Source organism: Oncorhynchus masou, chromosome 8, assembly GCF_036934945.1.
Source record: "Oncorhynchus masou masou isolate Uvic2021 chromosome 8, UVic_Omas_1.1, whole genome shotgun sequence".
Classification (NCBI taxonomy): domain Eukaryota; kingdom Metazoa; phylum Chordata; class Actinopteri; order Salmoniformes; family Salmonidae; genus Oncorhynchus; species Oncorhynchus masou.
This window is the reverse complement of record NC_088219.1, coordinates 22,073,858-22,082,209: the sequence shown is the minus strand read 5'-3', so window position 1 is coordinate 22,082,209 and position 8,352 is coordinate 22,073,858.

Genomic DNA, 8,352 nt, shown 5'->3' with positions numbered 1-8,352 from the left:
GTGTGTGTGTGTTCGGTGCGTGTGTCTATGCATGTGGTTGCTTGAGTTTCTGACTATTTAAATCATCAGTATTTTTGTGTTGACAGTTCATTTAGGCCTACGTGTTTTTCTCTCTGTCTTTGCTACCTCTGTTATTGTCGCCCGAGGTATAGCCTAATCTCCACAGCCTTTATTTAACTTACAGATGGCCAAGTGCGCTGGCTATGCAGTGCCATTAATTGTAAGGTGGCACGATGTATCGACCTACAGTAGGCTACTGCACTGCATCGATACATTGTTTACCTAAAAGAACATTGGAATCAAAGAGCCAATGCAATGTATATGGGCTCAGTTTTAAATTGTACACTTGCTCTGAAATAACAATAATAATAATTCTAAATGCGCACATATAAATATGACTGCACATTATTTAATAGTTAGTTTTGCACTAGCCCGTCCACTCTTAGGAAAAAAAAGATTCTGGATAGAACCAATAAGGTTTATATTGCTTGATTCATATATGGCACCTCTAAAGGTTCCTCACTGAACCAGAATTGGTTCCATATAGAAGCCTTGGGTAGCATATAGGGTTTTCTATGGAACCAATTTCAGTTCTATATTGAACCTTTAGGGGTGCCATATATGAAGCAAGCATTGAACCCTTTTTGGTTATATCTAGAATCTTTTCTCTAAGAGTTTAGTCTATATAGATATGGATTGCATTGATCATGCTTTTTTCTCTCTTCCTTAAGCAACAGGCAAAATACTCGTATACTTGTATTTTAATGCATTGTTTCCTGTTTTTTGTTTGTTTGTTTGTTTGTTTGTTTGTTTGTTTTCTATGAATAAGCTTTTCAATCCAACCTGGTCTCAGAGCATTTCATATTATTCTGTATGTAAATCTGAGACACTCCATTTAGTGTGATATGTCACGTTTCATATGGTATGTATTTAGTTGTGGATGTCCATCACCCGTTTCGTATGACTTGTTACTAATTACAACTCACATTATATGTTCCAAATTTGCATAACGTACAATATTTGACACATTTGCAAAACATACTATACAAATTAGCGAAACCTTTGATATCTTACTAATTTTAACTAGGTGGCTAACATTAGCTAGCTGGCTAACATTAGCTAGACTAGGGATTAGGGTTAGAGGTTAGGGTTAAGTTTAAGAGTTAGGTTAAGGTGTTAGGGTTAGGGGAAGGATTAGCTAAAAGGGTTAGCTAAAATGGTTAAGGTTAGGGGAAGGGTTAGCTAACATGCTAAGTAATTGCAAAATAGCTAAGAAGTAGTAAGTAGTTGAAAAGTTGTTAATTAGCAAAAATGCTAAAGTTGTCAGTGATGAGATTCGACCTCGCAACCTTTATATTGCTAGACATTCCCAATATATCGCTGACCAACCACCCTACTTTCGTTTTTGACTTAAGTAACCATCTGTCTTATGTAACCATACCAAACATAACATTTGCTATGTTATATCTAGTCTATGAGACCAGGCTGTTTTATCATATCCCCCATTTGCACAACATACTTGCCAGCTTGCAATACAATATTTCAACCTCTAGCAGATGCATATGTATGGTCTAAAGTTTATGGGGTGGAGAGCACATTCTCACATCACGTACATTTTTTATCAATGCCAACGTTTGTGAGAACTGGCGCATGCACATTTTGGGGTAAATTTTGTATGTATACTCGGTTGAGGCCCCTGGGGCATCATTTATCAAAGGGGTGTGGTCACATAAAAGACTCTAAAACTTGTGTGTGCCCGTTTTCCCGCAAAGGTTTTGAACTTGATGGGAAGTGTGCGTATCTCCACGCAAATCTCAAACCATGAGTGCACACAACTTCTAGAAGGATCTACTGTATTGCAAGAAATAGGCTTATTGTTTGTTTGGGGAAATGGTAGGTGTTTGATGCACTGGAATTATAATAATGACAGGAAAAGCATTAGATATAGACCTGATGATAAAACAGATGCATTTGCCGTTTGGTAAAGAGATTGCATAGCAGCATGTCATCTAATGTGTTTATTTAACTTTTATTATAGGCCTAAATCATAATCATATCGCAGGACATGTCTCTCCTTTTCTGACATAACTGGTTTAAATTATTCCCACTACCATTTATCAATCGCTCATTCAATAGAAAAGCATGCTCGAAAGTACTGTACACTGAACGGGAATATAAATGCAACATGTTACAATTTCAAAGTTTTAACTGAGTTACAGTTCATATAAGGAAATCAGTCAATTGAAATATATTCATTAGGCCTAAATCTATGGATTTCACATGCCTGGGAATACAGATATGCATCTGTTGGTCACAGACACCTTAAAAAAAGATAGGGGCGTAGATCAGAAAACTAGTCAGTATCTGGTGTGAACACCATTTGCCTAATGCAGCGCGACACATCTCTTTCACATAGAGTTGATCAGGCGGTTGATTGTGGCCTGTGGAATGTTGTCCCACTCCTCTTCAATGGCTGTGTGAAGTTGCTGGATATTGACGGGAACTGGAACACACTGTCATACATGTCGATCCAGAGCATCCCACACATGCTCAATGGGTGGCATGTGTGGTGAGTTTGCAGTGGAAGAACTGGGACATTTTCAGCTTCCAGGAATTGTGTATAGATCCTTGTGACATGCATTATCATACTGAAACATGAGGTGATATCAGCAGATGAATGGCACGACAATGGGCCTCAGGATCTCGTCACGGTATCTCTGTCCATTCAAAATGCCATCAATAAAATGCAATTATGTTCGTTGTCCATAGCTTATGCCTTCCCATACCATAACCCGTGGGGTACTCTGTTCACAGCGATGACAGCAAACCGATTGCCCACACAACGCCATACATGCTGTCTGCCATCTGCCCAGTAAAGTTGAAACCGGAATTCATTCGTGAAGAGCACACTTCTCCAGCGTGCCAGTGGCCATCGAAGGTGAGTATTTGCCGAATGAAGTTGGTTACGATAGTCAGGTCAAGACCCTGGTGAGGACAACGAGCATGCGGATGAGATTCTCTGAGACAATTTCTGACAGTTTGTGCAGAAGTTATTAGGTTGTGCAAACTCACATTTTCATCTGCTGTCCCTCTGGCTGGTCTCAGATGATCCAGTGGCCATCGAAGGTGAGCATTTGCCCACTGAAGTTGGTTACGACGCCAAACTGCAGTCAGGTCAAGACCCTGATGAGGACGAGGAGCTTGTAGATGAGCTTCCTTGAAATGGTTTCTGACAGTTTAGTGCAGAGATGATTCGGTTGTGCAAACCCACATTTTCAAATGCTGTCTTGGTGGCTGGTCTCAGACGATCCCACAGGAGGTCCTGGGCTGGTTACACGTGGTCTGCGGCTGTAAGGCGTGTTGGACGTACTGCCACATTCTCTAAAACAATGTTGGAGGTGGCTTATGGTAGAGAAGAAAACATTAAATTCTCTAGCAACTGCTCTGGAGGACATTCCTGCAGTCAGTATGCCAATTGAATGCTCCCTCAAAACTTGAGACATCTTTGTTCCAAGTATCTTGGCAAAGGAGAAATGCTCACTCTCAGGGATGTAATCAAATTTGTGCACAAAATATAAGAGAAATAAGCCATTTGTGCGTATGGAACATCTTTTATTTCAGCTCATGAAACATGGGACCAACACTTTACATGTTGCGTTAATATTTTTGTTCAGTCTAAATAGAACGGTAAATTGACAGTATGGGATTGCTACTGTTTTGCTGTGCGATAGGTTTAGGAGCACGACATCAAAGTCTATTTAATTTCAGAGCCTATAGGCTACAAAGGCAGTATAGAAAAACTCAATCATGTATTGATAAACAAAATGTTGAATAACAATTTGTCTTTCGCATAGAGGTGTGGGTTGTAGCATTTACTTTTCATTTGTTTGTAATCTTGTAGAATGCGCAGCCACTGTTTGGAACTCGCTAAGCAGCATGCATTTTTTATTTGGATAAGTCACTAGAACGTTCTGCCCACACCTCTACAGAAATCACATTTGCCATTGTGTGTGGGGGGGGGGGGGTGTAAGTAGTTATTAACAAAAAAGGTAAATGGAGGGCGTTTTCTAGTCGAGGTTGTAGCGCTCGTTTTACGACCACACATATAATATGGTTCTGATTTATCAATGAAAACATGCCTGTATGTTGCATGTGACAGTTTGATAAATAACAATAATTTGTTGCGCACGCAAATCCTAGAACCTCCACATACGGCAGAATTTAGTAAGAAATGTACGCATGGTTGATAAATGAGGCCCCTCGAGAGGGCAGCAGGGCAGGGGTGGCTCTGAGAGAGGATGTGACAGAGTCATCAATAGTGTTGTGAGTGCTGGAGGTTGATTGGTTATTCTCAGTCACTCCAACCTGACGGAACCCTTCCCGCCAGGGGAAATCAGAAAACAGACACAAGGACAAAACAACTCGACACTAACACACGTCTCTGTGTGCGTGCACGCGCTTTTGGATACTGGTGTATTGAGGAGAATCCACCACAAACTTTCTCTTCATCCAGTTGCCCTTGATTGTACTGTAGACCACCTACTTCAGTAACGGCAAATAGCCAATGTATCTGCTCTGCATTTCTGTGATTACACAAATACATCTCTGTATCCTCAGAACATTGAGGCAATACACACAGGACAGGAAGCGCTGGTTCCCAAGCACCAGGGAAATTGGACTGCTTGGGCTGGCTAGTACTCATCTCAATGTTAATTGGAGACTAATAGGATGGCTTAGGCTGGTCTGAAAGGACGTCCTTCCCTAAGCATTAGGCTCGTGTCCAGACACAATGTGGGCATGGCTGCGCCTGATAGCAGTTTTGTTAATGGCAAAAAAAAAACACAACAATGAGCCACTTGGGTGTTCAAAGATCATACCGTAGTGTATATTTTCCAAGCTATGATTTATTTATCTTGACAGTGGGTCAGCTTTGTGCTCTTCCTCTCATTCTTTGTTAAAGTTTAAAAACAAAAAGGATCCATATCCCTGCCATCTTAGTTGTATTGTAGCAATCTTAGTAGTAGTGGTAGTAGTATTGGTAGTAGGAGTAGCTGAAGCAGAGAGATTCTGTTATTATAAGGGGATAAGTAGTAAATTGACTTATACAGTTAATCCTAGCATGGTAATCACAATAAAAAGCAAAGGTGTACCAAGGATATGGGGAACAAACCAATGATTGGAACATGGATGATTATGGCTATGCAGTTCAAGGGGAAAAAATAAGTCTAACAACTGAAGTGGTAATAGGGGAGTGTTAGGCATGAAGAGGTGATATATAGTTAATCGGCTGATATGGTAACCAAATGGTAATGATTAGGGAAGTATGGTAGAGAGGTGGTAATCGATATACACAGCTTATGAGTGACACCACTGAAGGCAACCTATGTTCTTCTCTGAATAAGATAAGAGTTATATGAGGAGAGGAAGATGGCTTAGTGAATCATTAGTGCACAGAGTGCTCATTAAACCACACATAGTGTCAGTCAGGGCATAAAGGTGCCTAATGAAGAAGGCTCAAGCTAAAGTATGTATCTCACAAGCTATGTTAATAAAGCTACACATCTCTTATGAGGATGTGTAAATGTACACTAAATCTGATGAACACACAATTTGTTTAAGCTGCCCACAATGCATCACATGAAAGACATGGAAAAACATCCAATGACATTTTCTTCACAGTAAATAAACAATGTTGTGTTCTATAATGTTGACTTGCCTAATTAGAGTATAAAAAAAATACAAAACTTTGTAAGCTTTTGAAATACAGGAATATACATGTTTTGCTTTTCTGTTGTACTGATATTGTAACAAATTTGACATGAGTAAAAAACACTGCAGATAGAGAAATAATTTGTTAAGCCTTTGATCAGCATTTTCCTGTTAGTAATTTAACTACTAGACTAGAGACTAACTAAAGAAAACAAAATAATTGATGGAGGACCTGGTACAATCAAAAACTGTCATACATTATCTTTAGAATCCCAAGGTTTTCCACACACACACACACACACACACACACACACACACACACACACACACACACACACACACACACACACACACACACACACACACACACACACACACACACACACACACACACACACACACACACACACACAGAGAATCAATCAATAAAATGTATTTTATAAAGCCATTTTTACATCAGCAGTTATCACAAAGTGCTTACAGTGCATTGGGAATGTATTCAGATCCTTTTACCATATTTTATTACGTTACAGCCTTATTCTAACAAAAAGTTGTGTACCAATCTACACACAATGACCCATAATGCCAAAGCAACATTTTTTTCAGATTTTTTTTTCCCCTAATTTTTTTTGCTAATTCATTAAAATGTTATTTTTTAAATATCACATTTACATAAGTGTTCAGCCCCGTTACTCATTACTTTGGCAGCGATTACAGCCTTGCGTCTTCTTGGGTAATGATGCTACTATGGGGAGTTTCTCCCATTCTTCTCTGCAGATCCTCTCAATCTCTGTTTGGTTGGATGTGGAGCGTTGCTGCAGGTCTCCAGAGATGTTCGATCGGGTTCAAGTCCGGGCTCTGGCTGGGCCACTCAAGGACATTCAGAGACTGGTCCCGTTGTCTTGGCTGTGTGCTTAGGGTCATTGTCCTGTTGGAAGGTGAACCTTTGCCACAGTCTGAGCACTCTGGAGCAGATTTTCAGCAAGGAATAAGGATGCTTGCTCTTTGGGGTTTTAAGCCGGGTATCTGTATACTGTACATTAATACTATATGCCTATGGATTCTTGAAGAGTAAATACATTATGTGGGCATCATAGGCTTAGTTCAACTACCTCATCAGAACCCAAAATATAAGCTTGTTTTACTCCAGTGTTTGTAATTTAATAAAATGGAAACAAACACTGTAGGCTCAAAACATGGTTAAAACTATACATTTGATATCATGGATGAATTTGAGAGTGGTTTCATTTCTCCAGGCCCGTTCCTCAGCTTTTTACAAAAAGAGGGGTGATTGCTTTTGTTATTGTTTCAACTAAGAATTTTATCTTTAAGCCTCAAGTACGGTCAAAGGCATTTTATTCTATCTCACTGATACTCTGGGTTCATAATTTGTTCAGTTTTGCAACACATCTGAAACGTTAGCATGCATACACCATCACTGTCACATTTCCCATCATAGAGGAACATCTAGGATGATTGGAGTGTCACACTAACCACGTTTCCATCCACGGTTTTTATGTGAGTGAAGTCAGACTGTGTAAAAAAAATCACAACAGCTGTAATGGAAACTTTCCCTACAGTTTGATAAATGCTGATATACACTGTAATTTGTTCTTTTGACATGGTGGGATATTTTTGTGTCAATAAAAACAATTATGCAACAAATGGCTGTGGAAATGCCTTTATGTGCAAATATTGATATAATAACCATTATATTGAAGTAAACTTGGAGTCTAGTGATGATAGGGTGTCTGGTCCTCCTACTACGACTGGGGAAACCATGCAGTTTATTAGGCGACAGATGAAATCAATTATGATGAACTTCACAGGGTGGTGACAGTGCATGGTGATGATCTTGATGCTCCTTTACAAAAAACATATCATAAAGATATTATTCTGGTTTACATGATGATTGATGCTTAATATTCTCACTCTTATCCATAATCATTTCCTCATGTAGACTAGCCTATCCACACAGCCTACTTTCACTGTATCTGTGAGCTGTTGTCTAGAGCACACGTGTCAAGACCAGACTAGGCAAATTTGCTATTTTATTATTTTTTATTTAACTAGGCAACTTTTAACACAACAGTTCCTGTGGCAAAACTATCGAGTTAAAAATGCAATGGACATGCGTTGAACTTTAGATTTTTATTAGGTACCTGAAAACTTAAGCTGAAAAGTACAATTTATATGCATTATGTCAGCACGCACAGATTTCTCTCCTGAACAAGTCTGTTTGGTGGAAACACTACAGGTTGGGAAACATGCATATTTTCTTTATGCTGATTGTCTTTTATATTTGCATGAAAATCTGTCGCCAACCTAGCTTATGACATACATATGATAACCAATTTCAAAACAACTATGAGCTATATTAAACCACACATTTATCCTACCTTTGGATTAAAGGATGTTAACCAGGTATTACAGGGGTTTAGCCCAGAGAAAAGAGCACACAACCAGTGGAAGCTCTCCTCAAGAGGAAATCAATGCATCTTAATGACAGATCGTTAGTGACTCTGTAAGGGGAGTGCTTTTAATGGAAACAGCTCACTCTCACCTACGGACAAAGACCGATTGCACTGGGCACACACTGGTTGAATCAACGTTGTTTCCATGTCATTTCAATGAAATTACGTA